This window comes from Falco punctatus (genome assembly GCF_963210335.1).
Source record: "Falco punctatus genome assembly, chromosome: 2".
Lineage (NCBI taxonomy): Eukaryota > Metazoa > Chordata > Aves > Falconiformes > Falconidae > Falco > Falco punctatus.
Genome location: NC_137581.1, coordinates 101,528,759 through 101,544,893, shown reverse-complemented (window position 1 = coordinate 101,544,893; position 16,135 = coordinate 101,528,759). Strand labels below are relative to the sequence as shown.

At 39.4% G+C, this 16,135-nt stretch overlaps 1 long non-coding RNA gene across 1 annotated transcript in view; it reads right to left on the bottom strand.

Moving 5' to 3' along the window:
* Positions 1-6,023: 6,023 nt before the first annotated feature.
* Positions 6,024-16,135, bottom strand: part of LOC308059359 — a 36,606-nt gene continuing 26,494 nt past the window's right edge. Inside the window, exon 2 of the long non-coding RNA XR_013926216.1 lies at positions 6,024-12,940. This is a non-coding gene — a long non-coding RNA (uncharacterized lncRNA). The remainder of the gene's footprint in view (positions 12,941-16,135) is intronic.

The window sequence follows — 16,135 nt, the reverse complement described above, 5'->3', positions numbered from 1 at the left end:
GTGTTTCAAGCTTACTGTCAAAGAAGCTTCCACAGTGAACTTGTGACATGACAACCTCAGAATCTTGGGAATTAGTTGATGGCCTGAAGTTTCAGATCCTGCACTTTAATGTAAAAACAGTCAATAATAAAATACAACTTCATAAATTTTTTAATTTTTTTTTTTTTCTGTACTGCAAAGACTTGATAGCACTATGTCCACTGGCTTCATATGCTAGACAATCTTCTGGAGACTGTACTGTCTCACACCGTGCTGGGTGATGGTAGTGATGGAATTGGCACAAGACTGTGCACAATCCCAGAGACATGAAAGAAGACAAATTTCCTAAGACACACTTGCTTAGTGCACAACACAGGAGATAAAATAAATGGGTTTCTTGAGGACATGAAGTACTTGGTACCACAACCAGCTCAGAAGAATTGGACATCTATACCAATGGTAACCTTTCCTATAAAGCTAAGGATTTCACCCATTGCCATCCCAAAACAGTACCTTCAGAAATTACTGTTGGTCTTACCTGTCCCCAGATGGACTGTAATGTAAAGCATCCTTTCAATGGCAGAGGCTATTCCTAGCACATTAGAGTTATGCCAGCTTTCCAGGGTAAGGCTCAGTTCTTAGCTTCATGGCCTGAGCCCAGGAAAACTAAAGATACATTTGAAGCTCCACTATGACACAGACATAACAGTCAACCTTTTTCAGGTATTAAAATGTTCTTTGTAGAAGATTGAACTTTGAGGGAACTGTTAAGATCCTGAATAAGCCTCCCAACAGGAGGAAACCTTCAACACAGGCCTCACCCTTTCCCACCCTAAGTACAAGACCTAGCCTGTGCTAACACAAATGTAATAACAATATGGACCAGTAGCCTCCCAAAACCAAAACACTTCTCACCATGTTCATTTCTATATGGAGGATAAGAGAAAAAATGACATAAGACAGATGTTACTATTTCATATAATTTGCAAAGCAAAGAATTAGTATAAAACAGTGGTAGAAATGTGGGAATCTTACTTAAAATGTTGCTTAAAAAGTGTAATCTCTGAAGATTCAGAATCAGCAGAGCCATAGTTAATAAGGGCAGCTTTGGTTTTAACCTTTCTAAAACCTACATGAATGTTGCAAACACTGCTGCTGAAGTAGGTGGAGAAGAAGAGGAGAAAGAGGATGATGCTCTTTTACAAACAATCTGCAGGCTATATGTCAGTCTTTAACATTTCTTAGAACATTACTGAATGCAATTTGACTTCATACAGTGAAAAAACAGAGCATATGAACCTACAGTAAACACTAAATGTAGACCAGAGTCTGCAGATAGATCTATTTTCACTTTTGGTGTAATCCATTGCCATTATTTGAGACACAGAAAGATTATTTGGTCCTACAAGGTTTATTCTTTACGGAGGTCATTTCCTTTCTTTGCTCTAATTGTCTTCTCTTTGAAAAAGATTTCTATGTAGTGAGCTAATCTGTATTGATATGAGTTGTGTGTTCACCACTTGAAGCACATTTCCTAACAGCATCAATGGAACTGTCGTATTTTGCACAAGAATCAGGACGATAGATTTTAAGCTTGTGATCATCAAATGATATGTACTTCAGGCCAATAGCCACAGGACATTACCTAGCAAGCTGAAAAGAGAAGACTCAATAATTCTAGTTCAGCTTGCCACGTCAGAGAAGGAAAAAAAAACCCAAGCAAACAAACAAAAAAACCCCCGCCAACCAATATCCCTATACACACAAACACACACCCCCAAAGGAAAAAAAAAACATGCCAAGGAATGTAAAGACCAAGGGGGGAGGGAATTATAAGTAAAATCCTTTTTTATGAACAGGTACACCTGAAGTATCTGCTTTCATAAGTGTTAGCAGTTTGCTTAGAAAGTGCCTGAAAGGAAGAAAACAAAGGCAATGGGAAGGCTTGGAGGTCACACCATATCCTGAGGAACAAGGAAGTGGAGTGAGCAGTTCTTAATACACAGATTAGTGGCCACCATTGTACCAGGTGAAAAGGATTCCTATCAGGCTACCACACAGTTCTGAGAGAAGCCATGGGAACCACAAAGGCCCTGAACTACTCGGCAGCCCAGGACCACACATCTTTCCACCAACCCAGTGGAGGTGAATGTACATTTGAACTTTTGTAAGTAAAACAGGGCCAGATCACTCCTTTCTGTTTTGAGTAGCTCAGGAACCCTTCTCCCTCTTTCCCCCTTTTCTCTTCTACACCATGCAGTGGAAGAATCCTACCTGTAACATGTTTTGGGGAAAAAAAAAATTGTGAAAATTACTATACTTGATTCTGTGCTTTTTAAAGCCTTGTGACCTTAAGCTATGCTGTATTACATGGTGTTGATATTTTAATGTGTCTAAATCCACGTTAGCAGCAAACCATTTTTAATAGACATTTGTCACAGTGTTCAAGCATTTCAAGCAAAGCAGGAACTGAATAGTTTCATTCAGCTACAGATGGACCACATCTGTAAGGTTATGAGCACATCACCCAAAATGGGCATGGAAGGCTTTTATTATGATGAATTTGTGCTGGATTGCCCTGCTATGCTGTGTGAAATCCTGTCAAAACCTTGAATGATGTCTATTACAGTTTCCTGTAAAAGTATATCTCTTGGCAAATACTGACATCACTACTGCCACATTTCCAGCTAGACCAAACAAGGTTAAACTGCAGAAAAAACAACAAATCACTGCTAGCTCCAAACTTCGGTGAAAGTCTACAAACAAACTTACTTCATGGATTTGTTTTTTATGTCATTTCAGCAGTACAGCTGTCTGATGACAGGTTGTTTCATTAACTGCTGATTAAAAAAGCTTACAGAAAATGGATACACAACCTGTGTTTAAATTTAGTTCTTGTTTTTACATGCAGGAAAAGTAATTATGTGCATCAGCTAAACATTGTCTGATATTGAAATGAAACACCCCTAGGACAATTGGATAATATGAACTCTGTTAGCAAGAGAAATGTGAGGGCAGATTTGTTAGTACTCAAAAAAATTACTCTTTACCTTGCAGCTGGAACAATTATTCTCAAGTGTAGACAACCTGCAGGAGAGATGGAGAACAGAGAAACAAGGAGAAGTTCCAGTAAGAAAACATTTTTTTGGGAAGTCACATTGTAGCTGAGGTGAGGGAAAGGAAGAGGATGACAAAACCTATTCGTTCTTTGTTGGAAATGAGGACTTTTGGCCAGTAATTTGTGCTTGCATGAGGTGTAACTGGAAGTAAAGCTAGTATCACCAACAATATAATTTCCAGCATACCAGTTTTCATTGGCAGTAATTTTTAAAACAAGTTTAAACAATGTAGACAAAGAAATGCAGTCAAGCAGCCATGCTAAATTAGGCTTGATGTCCTTTAGAAAGTCATCTCTCCACAGCATCCTGAGGGAAGCAGAGAGGGAGGTGCTGAGTTGTTCTCCCTGGTATCCAGTGATAGGGCACGTGGGAATGGTTCAAAGCTGCACCAGGGCAGGTTTAGACCAGACATTAGGAAGCATTTCTTTACCGAGGGTGGCCAAACACTGCAACAGGCTTCCTAGAGAGGTGGGCAATGCCCCAAGCCTGGCAGTGTTTAGGGGGCGTTTGGACAATGCCTAAATATATAAGATGCTTTAAACTTTTGGTCAGCCCTGAATTGGTCAGGCAGTTGGACTACATGATCTTTGTAGGTCCCTTCCAACTGAAATATTCTATTCTATTCTATTCTATTCTGTTCTGTTCTGTTCTGTTCTGTTCTAATTAATACTGTAGTACATTACCATAACACACTGCAATATATACATATTTTTTAAGCATTAAGAGACCAAATCCATACATTTGCATGTTGCTTTATTCAAAATTAAAACCTTTAAAGAATATCAAAATCTGTAAAAAAAAGAGGATCGCCTTTAAAACCTTTTTCTGTGTGAAAAGTATTTTGTCACACAAGCCCACCATCTTAGATGTATCAGGAGAAGACAGTGGAAAGGCTAAACAGCTTCAGAGTGCTTTCTTCTTTTTTTGTCATTTCTCCAAAAATTGAAAAGCTAGCTTTCTCTGAAAAGCATGTAAACCTAATTGCATAAAAATGCAGGTGAGTAAGTTTTATATACTTTCCCCACCTGCTGAGTAAAATTTAAAGGTTTTGCTGTGGGATTCAACTTCTGTAGTTATCTCCAATGAAACAAGTTTGGATCATCTGCATGGTTAGGAACTTTTTCTGGAACATCAGAGAAGGACACACACCCCTGCCCCCCAACACCACCACCATCTCAAGCACCTGTGTGGTAGTTTTCACATTGCTGCTCAATCCTCACTGTTACAGGATTACAATTTCATTGAGGAGATGCACAAAAAGAGGCCACTTACATAAATACAAATGAGACTAGATAAAAAGTCTCTTCTGGTTTGTATTCTTTCACTTACTACTATGCTTAATTATACAGATAGGTGGCAATTTTCATCATTGGTTGATGCTTAGCTATGATTTTCCTTTCCATGAGCTCTTTGTCTGCTTTGGATGATAAATCATGGAAACTTATTTAAACATGACAGTTGTCTAATATGAGTTCCTGCTGTTATGTGGAAAAACACCATTCTAGACGCTACCACAAAGTATTTGTATTTACCATGTTAGCAACATCCAAAAGCATTGTCTGTTGCTGTGACTACAAAATCTGGTTAACACCATGTGGTTGTAATATTGAAGCAAGTCTACCTTTCTCATGGCTGTTTATTGTCAGCCTCTTGTGATATTTGTCCACTTTGCTGTTCTTTGCCAGCAACCCAAGAGTTTCTGCAGAAAGTCCTGTTCCTGAGTAAATTTTAGAGAAGAATAGCCCTCATCAGGTACAACCACAGTCCCAAGCATCTTCCTGTAGCATCACCAACCTATTACTTCCACACTCGTACTGACTTCGTGCTGCCATCCTACTCCAGATACATTTACTTCAACAGAAGTCCAGAGACAAAGAAAGTAGAAATTCTTTTCCTGTATCTGTTTCACTACTTCTCTGGACACACTTGTCAAATGTTTCCATGCAATTACACAGCCTTGTAACCCTGCACAGGCGTTTTGATACCAAGCAGGACAGAGGGTGGCCACCCACGGACAATGTCCATGACAGTGCCGGAGCTAAGCTCGCGTTTGCAGGAGCATGGATCTGCACCTGACTTACACGCCAGCATAGTCACTACTTATGCCAACAAGTGCTTTTGATAACTTCACAAGCAGGGCAAACATAGGTCCCAGTGACTGCAGGTTTTTGAAACGTTTTTTTTGCATACTGCTACAGTAGTTTGACACAATTATCAAACAGGTTATTTTAAACACAGTCAGTTCATTTCACTTTAACAGAAGACATATAACAAAGCAAAGGGTTCAGAGGACTTTATTTCTTTAGAAACTAAATCCCGCTGATTTCATCTACAGAAAATGCTCATGCATTCCCAGCTTCTTTGAATGCAAAGTACACACGTTGCACATGATGTGTTGTTCCTTCTAGAATCTGCAGCCCTTACAAATTACACTGACACTGACTGAGCTCCTGGAGGGAATCCAAGAAGCATATAATTCATCAGATTTCACCCACACTCAGACAGCCTGGCTGCTTGCTTCATTCTTGAGGGTATGTTGCTACAATTTCATTTGAACAGGTCACCTCCAACCTCAATCCAAGAGCCACAGTGTCTAAACTTTGCATCAGTTTGACTGACACTGCATAGGGCACTCACTGCATGGAGTTTTCTTGCAAAAACAACGCAGCTGCTGGATTACAGTTCTGAAACTCTAAAAGGCAAAAGCCCAAGTTATTTTAAGAAACATGAGCCTGAACAAAGATTGTGGTTTGCACAGCTGAAAACGAAGGTCATCAATTTTGAAATTTAGCCTATGTAAATGAAATGTTTGGCTTCTTTAAATTTCTGTACTTAAATTCCTGTAAGAGTCAGGGGATTCGAATGACTGCTGGTAGAAAATCCAAATTCTTGCCATTCTTTTTTAAAATTGAGCCTATTTTTAAAAAAAAAAAATCAAATGCATTGTTCTTTTACCAATTTTTTGTTTAAATTGTTTAAATTTATTTTTAAAAAAATTAAATTGTTTAAAAAATTTTGTTTTAAAAAAACTTATTACTTGTGATAAATTTTAAATAACCTTAATTGTTTTCCTAGACAACACTGGTAATATTTTAGCTTTAAGCTTCAATAACCATGGAAAACTGAGTAAAAATTGGAATACACTCTTGAAATAGCTGTTCTTGACATCCAAATATGAAGCTGACATAACACTGTCAATTAAGTTGTTTTTTTTTTTTTTTATATAGGATATTCACATCATATCTAATTATTTCACTTGATCCATTACTTTACATTTTTGATACATTTAGATTTTAAAACAATATAAAAAGGCTTTAAACAGCATACAAAAACATTTCTAGAGTTATTGGTAATGTATGTATCATGGACAATTTATGACACCAGAAAACAAAAATCATTAATAGCTCTGAGACATTTAAAATATGTAAGGGTCCTCGTTTTTTAGTCTTATTCTAACATTACATTACTATATTCTTACAGCAACCTAATGTTATGTTACTGGAAGAAATCAAAACCCATTTAAGTAACATTTAAGAGTGTTCAAGCATGTCTTGGATTATTTTGCTGCAAGTCTACTATGAAGTGAAGTAGAAACTGGAAAACTGAAGTGGAGTAGTTCTAGGTATTCTTGTTTAAGACCAAATTTGATATAATTCAGACTAAACTTGACATTTAAAATAATTTCACTTTCTGACAGTTCAGTGAGAGGCAGTAATATAACAGTACATTCAAGACCATGTATATAAGCAAAAGAAAGTCAAGGAAATCCAATATCAAGAAATTATGTATCTACAGTCTAACAACAGAAAAATACATGAATTAACTTTAAAATTGTATTGGGGTGCAAGCAGCTAGGCTACTATGGAGCTCAGGACAAAGAAATCCTTCAGCTTAACCTAGTTTCTTTGGGCAAGCCTGCAACCCAACCAGTGTTCTCACCAACTACAACCCATCTGCAACCAAGCTGGCTTGAAGTCCTTCAGGTTGGTCTGCATTAATCGGTAGTCAGCAGCAGGTCTACCTTAAACTGTCATGCCCTTATTCTGGCATGTAAAGGATCAACTTGCTAGTGCATCAATTAACCTTTTGCAATTTAAAAACCAGGGTGAAACTGTTTCTTTTTATAAACTTAATGGCTGCATTGCTCTCACATTTGCTTAACTATTCTTAAGCATGCATTCATTCTGTGGTTTAAAATTCAGGAACCTTCACTAACTTTACTGAGAAACAAGGTATTTTGTAAATGTAGAGATTGCAGATTTGCACTTAATTGCGTAAAAGCAGCTAACAGAGGAAGTGCAAGTAAACTGCAATAATCAAATGGACACAGAAAAAGAAAGCAGAAGAACCATTGTCCTGTCTTTCCTGTGTGTTCCCAGAAAGGCATGTAAGTGCTGAAAGCACGAAGGGGAGAGAGGAAATGCTGGCAAGATTTACTTTCCTTTTCTCAGTCTCTCACTTGTTTACATCATATCCTGTCTGGATGGTTTCCAGATAAAAATTATTTTTTCTGCTATGATTTCAGACTATGCTCCTTACCGAGCACATAAGTAACAAACAGTAAGCTCCCTCTTTTAAATACATTTCTGTTTCTTTCCAGTGTTTATTGGGCACTGAAATACACAGCAGTTATTTTGAGACATAGGTCAGGAGGGAAGGAAGAAGAGTTATTGTCTTTTATATCCTTTCAGGTTTAAACAATGATGCAATATGTTATTTTATCCCTGTAGCAGTTTATTTTGGATTATGTAAAACAACATTGCTGAAGCATCAAAAAGGTCTACTACTAATTGGACTTGTACATAGCATCTTAAAGAAAAACTCAGAAATAACTTCTATGGCAAAGGTGGCTAGGATGACAAGTTACCTTATAAAGCCATCTTACAAAAGGAAACTAGAAGAACTTGGCTTGTCCAGTATAATAACATTTCCTCCTGTAATCCGGGAGGAAACGGTTAATGACCCGCTGCTCCACTTAGACACACACAAGTCTATGGGGCCGGATAGGATCTGGGGGAGCTGGTGAAGGAGCTCACCAGGCCACTCTCCATCATTTACCAACAGTCCTGGCTTACCAGGGATGTCCCAGTGTACTGGAGGTTAGCCAGTGTGACAGCCATCTACAAGAAGGGCTGGAAGAAGAATCTGGGGAAGTACAGGCCTGTCAGTCTGACCTCGGTGCCAGGGAAGGTTATGGAGCAGATCATCCTGAGTGCCATCACACAGTGTGTACAGGACAACCAGGGGATCAGGCCCAGACAGCACGGGTTTATGAAAGGCAGGTTCTGCTTGATCAACCTGATCTTCTATGACAAGATGACCTGCCTAGTGGATGAGGGAAAGACTGTGGATGCTGGGTACCTGGACATTAGTTAAACCTTTGACACCACCTCCCACAGCATTCTGCTGGAGAAACTGGCTGCTCATGGCTTGAATGGGTGCACTCTGTGCTGGGGAAAAAGCTGGCTGGATGGTCAAGCCCAAAGAATGGGGCTGGGTGGGGTTACATCCAGCTGATGGCCAGACACAAGTGATGTTCCCCAGGGCTCACCATTGGGGCCTGTTCTGTTTAAAAACTGTATCGATGATCTGGATGAGGGGATCAAGCGCACCCTCAGTAAGTTTGCAGGCGACACCAAGTTGGTAGGAGCGCTGACCTCCTTGAGGGCAGAAAGGCTCTGCAGAGGATCTGGACAGGCTGGATCGATGGGCTGAGGCCAATTGTACAAGGTTCAACAAGGCTCAGTGCCGTGTCCTGCCCCTGGGTCACAGCAGCCCCAAGCAATGCTGCTACAGGCCTGGGGCAGAGCGGCTGGGAAGCTGCCCAGGGGAAAAGGCCCTGGAGGTGCTGGTCGACAGCCAGCTGGACATGAGCCAGCAGTGTGCCCAGGTGGCCCAGAAGGCCAACAGCATCCTGGCTTGTACCCAAACAGCGTGGCCAGCAGGACAAGGGCAGTGACCATCCCCCTGCACTGGGCACCAGTGAGGCCGCAGCTGGAATGCCCTGTGCAGTGTCGGGCCCCTCACTGCAGGAAAGACACTGAGGGGCTGGAGCGTGTCCAGAGACGGGCAACGGGGCTGGGGAAGGGTCTGGAGCACAAGGCTTATGAGGAGCGGCTGAGGGAGCTGGGGTTGTTCAGCCTGGAGAGGAGGATGCTCAGGGGAGACCTTATCGCTCTCTACAACTACCTGACAGGAGGTTGCAGGCAGAGGGGGGTTGGTCTTTTCTCCCAAGTAACAAGAAACAGGACAAGAGGAAACAATCTCAAGTTACACCAGGGCTGATTTAGATTGGATATTAGGAAAAATCTCTTTACTGAAAGGGTGATCAAGCATAGGAATAGGCTGCCCACCGAGATGGTGGAATCACCATCCCTGGAAGTGTTCAAAAGACAGGTCTAACGGTGGACATGTCAGTGCTAGGTTAATGGTTGAACTTGAATGTCTTAAAGGTCTTTTCCAACCTAAATGATTCTATGATTCTAAAAAATCAAGATATTAGTATTTGTTAGTGTTATCTGTTCGCTCCATCACTTTTCACCAAAACTGATCAAACAAAAGAGATGATAAAAAACCACATCTCTGTATGTTTGAGTCCAAATAGAAAATACAATGCTTATTGTTATATAGTTATCACTCTTTTAGAACTGTACTTAAGTAACTTAAGTAAAATATAGCTTTAATAATGCTATAACCTGTGAAACAGGTTAAAAAAAGTTTCCTTAAAAGAAAAATAGTATGGTCTTCCTACATCAGAAGTGAAAATTGAAAGCTGTTTTGTCAAGTGGGCTGGAATGGGACAGTATAAAGGTATATACGAAAGGCTTCCAAGTTTTAAATGCAAATCCCAAAAAAAGTATCTTTATTTTCCTATAGTCTGCTTATCATAAACATTTCCGCACACACAGCAATAATTTCTTATGGGAAAAAAAAGTGTTTATAGGAGAAATTAATAATCAGAGAATAATACTTTTCTGGCAAGCCTTTTCATTATTATTGCCTATATTTATTTATTATTACAATCCATTTGAAACCATGAAACCTGGGTTTCTGACCTAATCTGAAATCATGCTTTTATGGTAAAAACTGAACATCAGTCAATATCATAATCTGTTTAAACTGCTGAGTTTGTACTATGAAAGATAGAGTGGTTTCCTAGTTAAAACATGAGGTTAGGAATAGAGAGATGATAGTTGCTGGAGGCCCTTGCTGTTTCCCTGAACCCAAGCCTTCAATTGTCCCTTTTCTTCAGTTGTTAAAAAAATTCTTGCCATCCAACATGATTTTTCAGCTGAACTACACAACTTATGTTTTTTCTGCTCCCTCTGGATAAAATAAACCCATGCAAAGAGATTACGGCCTTGGGCTAGTCTCACCCTCACAGTAGATGTGCAGTTTATGCGTTGTAATTGCTACTCATGAGTTTGTGCTTATGAAGTGGCAGCTCATCTGACCAGGTGCTTGTTGGATGTATTAAAAACACACATTGTGCTATTTATATTTACTTCCCAGTAATTTGAAGTATTTTACAGAAATGCAAAATAGTAAATTGGTTTAAGGAACTGGGCACACTTAGAATATATACACTTGACAATGGTTCAATTGCAAAATTATTCTTGGTTCCCATGTCATCACATAATCTGAAAAAATCACTAATGATGATGTAGAGCAACAGATCATTTCCCTTGATTTCAGAGGCATTCTGAAGAACAAATCAGATGATGTGGTTTCTCAGTAACAACTACCTTATTTTTAAATTCTGATATGTTTTAATATTTTCTTGAAATCCTCTTTGACAAAAGCATAAGTCCTGCTTCCTGCTAACTAGATTAAGAGAAATTATGAAGACATCTTGCTTCCTCCTGCAAATCACTAAGGAAGTGGTTTGTAAAACAAACAAAAATTGCCAAATACTTACAAATACTTTTAACGATTAGCTAATAGAGGTAGCTTTATTGAGTCCTTTCTGAATCTTCAGAGTAGGTTTTGATTATGACCTTCCAAGTCAGCTGTCCAGACAGATATCTTTTTCAGGCATAAGGATACAGCCCACAGTTTTTCCATTTGAAATTAAAATAATTCCTGAAGGACATGGAGACAGACTTTGGGTGTTAGAGCATGACTAGTACTGTGTGAACATGTAATATGCCAAATACAGGAAAGGGTGGGGTGCTCTATAACTTGTTCACCCCCTTGACTCTGTGTGTCTGCTGTATTTGACACAGCACATTTATGCAGTTATCAGTTAATATTTGACATAAAGTGTTGACATCTTAAAAGCACAACCTTACAATTATTGCAGTAACTTTATCTTCATTCAAAAAGATATTAACAACAAAACACTGGCTTTGTTAATCAAGCAGATAAATACATAGAAGGGAAACTTGTCTTAAGTCAGGCACTGGACTGGGAAACTTAAATTTAGTTGTACCTTGGCTGTAGACTTCATAAACACTTCAACAGGTCTTCCAGCGCCTCAGTTCCTCACCTGTAAAATGAGACTAAAATCTCCATCTCACAGCCATGTCAGAAATTTCCTTAAATTTCTGCATAGCAAAGGTATCACAGCATTAGGAAACAGATGTTGAAAGAGTCAGATTGAACAAACAAGATCTGTCACAGGATTGTTACCACATCCAAACTATGTGTTATACAAAGAGTTTATCTCCACAGCCAGGAAACTCATTAGTTTTCAGCTACAGAGTTTCTATAGTCAATGCCATATAAATCATGGTTATAATATTGTGTTAAATGGGCACAGCACTAAATGTCATTGCAATGCCATTGGCTCAGCACAAAGCGGTACAACAGAAGCAGTCATTTTTCAGGTCATTTCTTCAGATACGAGAGGCAGATTTTCAATCCACAGAACATTGTTAAGAGCCAGAATCTTAAAAGACATCTGCACCTTCAAAGGTCTCCCTTTGGATGACTCTTTTAGGGGAAGGAGAGTGATGTAATGGCCCAGTTAGTCAGCCATAACTTTGAGGTGGATATGCTTAGACCTTGTTTTTATAATGAGCTCCCCAAAGAAAACCAAAACCACTTAAAAACTCAAAATATCCAGAAAGACTGGAATACTTAACTTTTCAAATACAGGAAATTCAAAGTGACTGGAAGAGATGGAATAGAAATTAAAAGGTTTTATACACATCTTTCTCTGGCCCACTGCATCTTTGCAGGTATTTTGCTTCCAGGTGAGATGGCAGTAGACCCAGTGGATTTTAGATTGGATTTTAGGTTTGTATCTAAAATCCCTCTCTCCACTCTGTTCCCAAGGGTGTTTGTCAGCTCCCTTTGAAGGTCACCTGGCAGCTCACCACTGCATCAGGTCCTTCCCTCAGCAAGCTGCAGCCTCCCTGCTCTGTGCTGGGACTCCCTCGGCAGCCTCATTCATGCAGCATGCAAGGTACCCCAGGAAGCTTCCATCCCCTGCACCAGCTCCATGATCCCATAATCTTAAAGTAACTTTATGGTTATGAATAAAAAGGCAGGTGAATAAAAAAGATATTTTACGTAGCAAGAAAGGCAGAGAACAATGTTATTTTATTCACCTATGAGATTTTATTACTGAATTTAATGCTATCATACATCTCGTTTTTTCCAAAGACATCCTTGTTTTTTCACTCAAGATCTTGCCCTGGCAGAGTTTAAGAATTTTGCACATTTGCTTAGGATTTCCAGATGTCCTGCAGCCTGCTCCTTACTAGAATGCAGAACTTCAGAAATGCCATTCACAACCAGTGTGCTCTTGCAGATCACCTTTATAATGCATCCATTAAAGACTTGATGGCTTGACACATGGGACTAGTGAACATTTAATCCAACACATCCTGGAAGTCCTGGGAGGAAATAAAAAAAAATAGCAATAGGGAGACTCTACATATTCATAACAGGGCAATGTTCTAACAAGCCCCCCCCACTTGTTCAGGCTGAATGTCTTCTCTGATCCAGTGCTCTAGCTTGCAAAATCTGAATACAAGCAAGACCTACCAAACACAAGCTATCTGAAACCTAGGTCCAGGGCAGATCCAGGAATAGTTTGCCAGGGAAAGAGAGCCCAGCTTAAGCCTCAGTACCATCCATGTCACTGTAGGTATTTCAGCTGCAGCCGCCTGTACTGCCCAGCATTTAGGCTAGGTGATACCTTCTCTGCCAGCACAGGGTGACCATTGGGTATGTGATACAACAGATATGTAGAAGCTGCAGCTGAACTGCTCAGAAGTGGCACATGGCCAGTAGTCACTATTTGGCCATTTCCCCTCAATCTGTAGATTACCCCTCAGTTATTCTTGGACTGAATGTTGAAAAATGTAGTATCAAAAGATTCGAGCATACAAGAATTCTTCAAAAAAAGTTAGGAAAAGACCAGGCTGTTGACATTGGCTTTCACATGCTGCAACTTTATTACATCAGAGAACTGAGATACCGTGAATATATTTAAGTGTTGACCTCATTTCAATTTCCACTATTGAAGGCAATAAATATCTCCCACTGCAATAATAAACACATAGGCCATCAGTATTTATGAAATGCAGGAGACATTGATGACAAATATTCTGTAAAAACAAAAATAGGATTAATGATATTTTACTGGAAATTTAAAAACAACCAAAAGAGTAGTAAAAAAGGGGTGGGCCTTTTTATAGGTGGATGACTGTTATATGTATAATTTATAAGTTTAATAAGAGCATTTGGAATATCATTTTTCTTAGCAACTCATCACTGAGTTAGGTTTTCAGTTTCAGGAGGTAATGGTGAGAAAAATCAGATTACTGTCAATTATGAACATGGTAAAACTACTGTATTTGCAAAGTTCTCTGAAGTCATAATCTAAGCTGCGGTAGCCAGTGCAACTAAAGACTGAGAATTTACATTTTGGCACATATTAGGGTCATGCTCAGAGGCATAACTGCATTTCACTATTTATGGAATTTCACTTTTTAATAACCAGTGTAAGTGGCAGTCTCTATAACACAAAGTTTTCAAAGTGCTACAGCAGGTGATAAATACAGGTGACATGCTTAGAGAAGTCCTATATTGTTCCTGTTTTCCTTCCAGCTCCTTGTTTCTTCAGACACTGTGCTACACAATGAGGCTCTGTTAATTGCCAGCTCCCATGTAAGAAGTGTACACTGCCTCTTCTGCCGATGCATGGAGCATCCAGGCACAATCTGGTGGGATTACAGCTCTCAAGGAATAATGGTTGGCAATAGAACTTCACTGAAGTGACAGCATGTGAACTATCTAATCTCATCTCCAATTTTGTCTTTTCCAAAACTAGTTGTTACTCTTCAAGCTTGCCACTTGTATTAGGAGAATAAATATTGCTATCTCATTGTAGGCAATATTCTGCATAACACTCTATGGTAGGCCCAGAAAATACAGCAACAAGTCAGACAACTTCTAAGTCAGACATCTAAGACAAAAACAACTGTGGTGTATTTCCTACCCAAACTCTTTAAAAAGACCACAAAATGAGATCACCCTGTGGTGACCTGGCTTTGGATGAACTCTTTTATTTCAAAATATATTTCTCCTGCTGGCGTGAGAAATAAGATTTCAATATTTCCTTCACAGCAGGCTGAATGAGTGTGTTTTGAGTCATAACGCCCAGCAGACAGGCAGCAGGAAGTCTTGCTGATGGGACAGGCAACTTATATTTGCTTCCTGTGAACATGTATTTGTTTCCTTTGAAGAGCTGGCACAGAGACAGTATCACAAAGCTCACAAGCTATATACGTGCTTAGAAGCGCATGCATGGCAGAATGACTTGAGTCAAATTGTTCAACATTTGGCAGTTTGAAAAGCTCTCTCTCCATCAAAAAGCCCTGCAGGTGGGAAGCCAGAAGCAATGCCATGTGTTTGAGATGATCAAGTGTCTCAGAGGCAGTAGCCAGCAACAGCAGTGAGTGCACCAAACAGATTGCTGGTTAAGACCTTACATCTTTCATATGCAGTCTGTAAAACCTAGCCAATAAAATTTTAAATGTGCTTAAGAATGATTTCCATGATGATGAAATTCATCCCCCTGGTGAAAGATTAGCACTGGGTCTGGCAATAAATCCCACTGACTTCTGCACGTTGAGCTCCAGTTTAGGGAGGTACAGATAAGAGAGTTGGATACATTTTCCTGCATCTTGACAGAGGTTCATCAGAAAAAAAAAGTTAAAATGCTTTAGCTTGCTAGTGGGTTTCTTTCTTAAGGGAGAAGGTTCCTTTTCTCCATCACTACTGCAAGGGGAGTGATCAGTACTGTGAACCTAACTGGGATAGCAACAAGAGGAATCATTGCAGTTCCTGGCAGACGAGACCAGATTACAGAGCTGAAATATTGCTCCAAGACAGGCCTGCAAACGTAGGATATATTTTTCTTCCAGGCTCATGAATTGCTGCTCTGGCTTATTTGAATATCTTGACTGGGTGTGCTCAATTCAATATGCAGGTGCACAGCAAAGCTCATCGGGCTAAAGGACCTTTATATCAACATGGGTCTATTGCTGCTGGTAGTAAAATTATATTTTCTAGCTAGCTTACTTGTGTCCATAAAGCTTTACCAGACTTGCATAGGCTTCCTCTGATTTATAAGTCACCTTCTTTTTGCCACAGCAAAGGAATTTGACTTCATCAATGTTTTAATACCAGGACCAGAGTGACATTTTAAAACAAGTCGAGTTTTGGAGTCTTCAATAGCAAATATAAGTGTTGGGAAATGCTGGCAAAGCATGAAATTTCAACTTTTTTTCCATGAACTGTTAATGCAAAACTAACCAAACAGAATTTCAGCAAACTTTCAGAAAGCACATTTTTGGCTGTAGAACAAACAAAAGAAATTTCAAACAAAGCATTAATTTCCCCACTTTTTGGAAAATCACAAGCACCTGAAAACAGGCACTCATAATGAAAATTTCTCCTACAATGTTTATACAGTAACTATAGTGCAGCTACCACAATACTATAAGATAGCCACTAGATAATTGCAGCTATTATGCACTATTACAAATATTTACCACACTGTGGGCAATGAAAATTGCTAT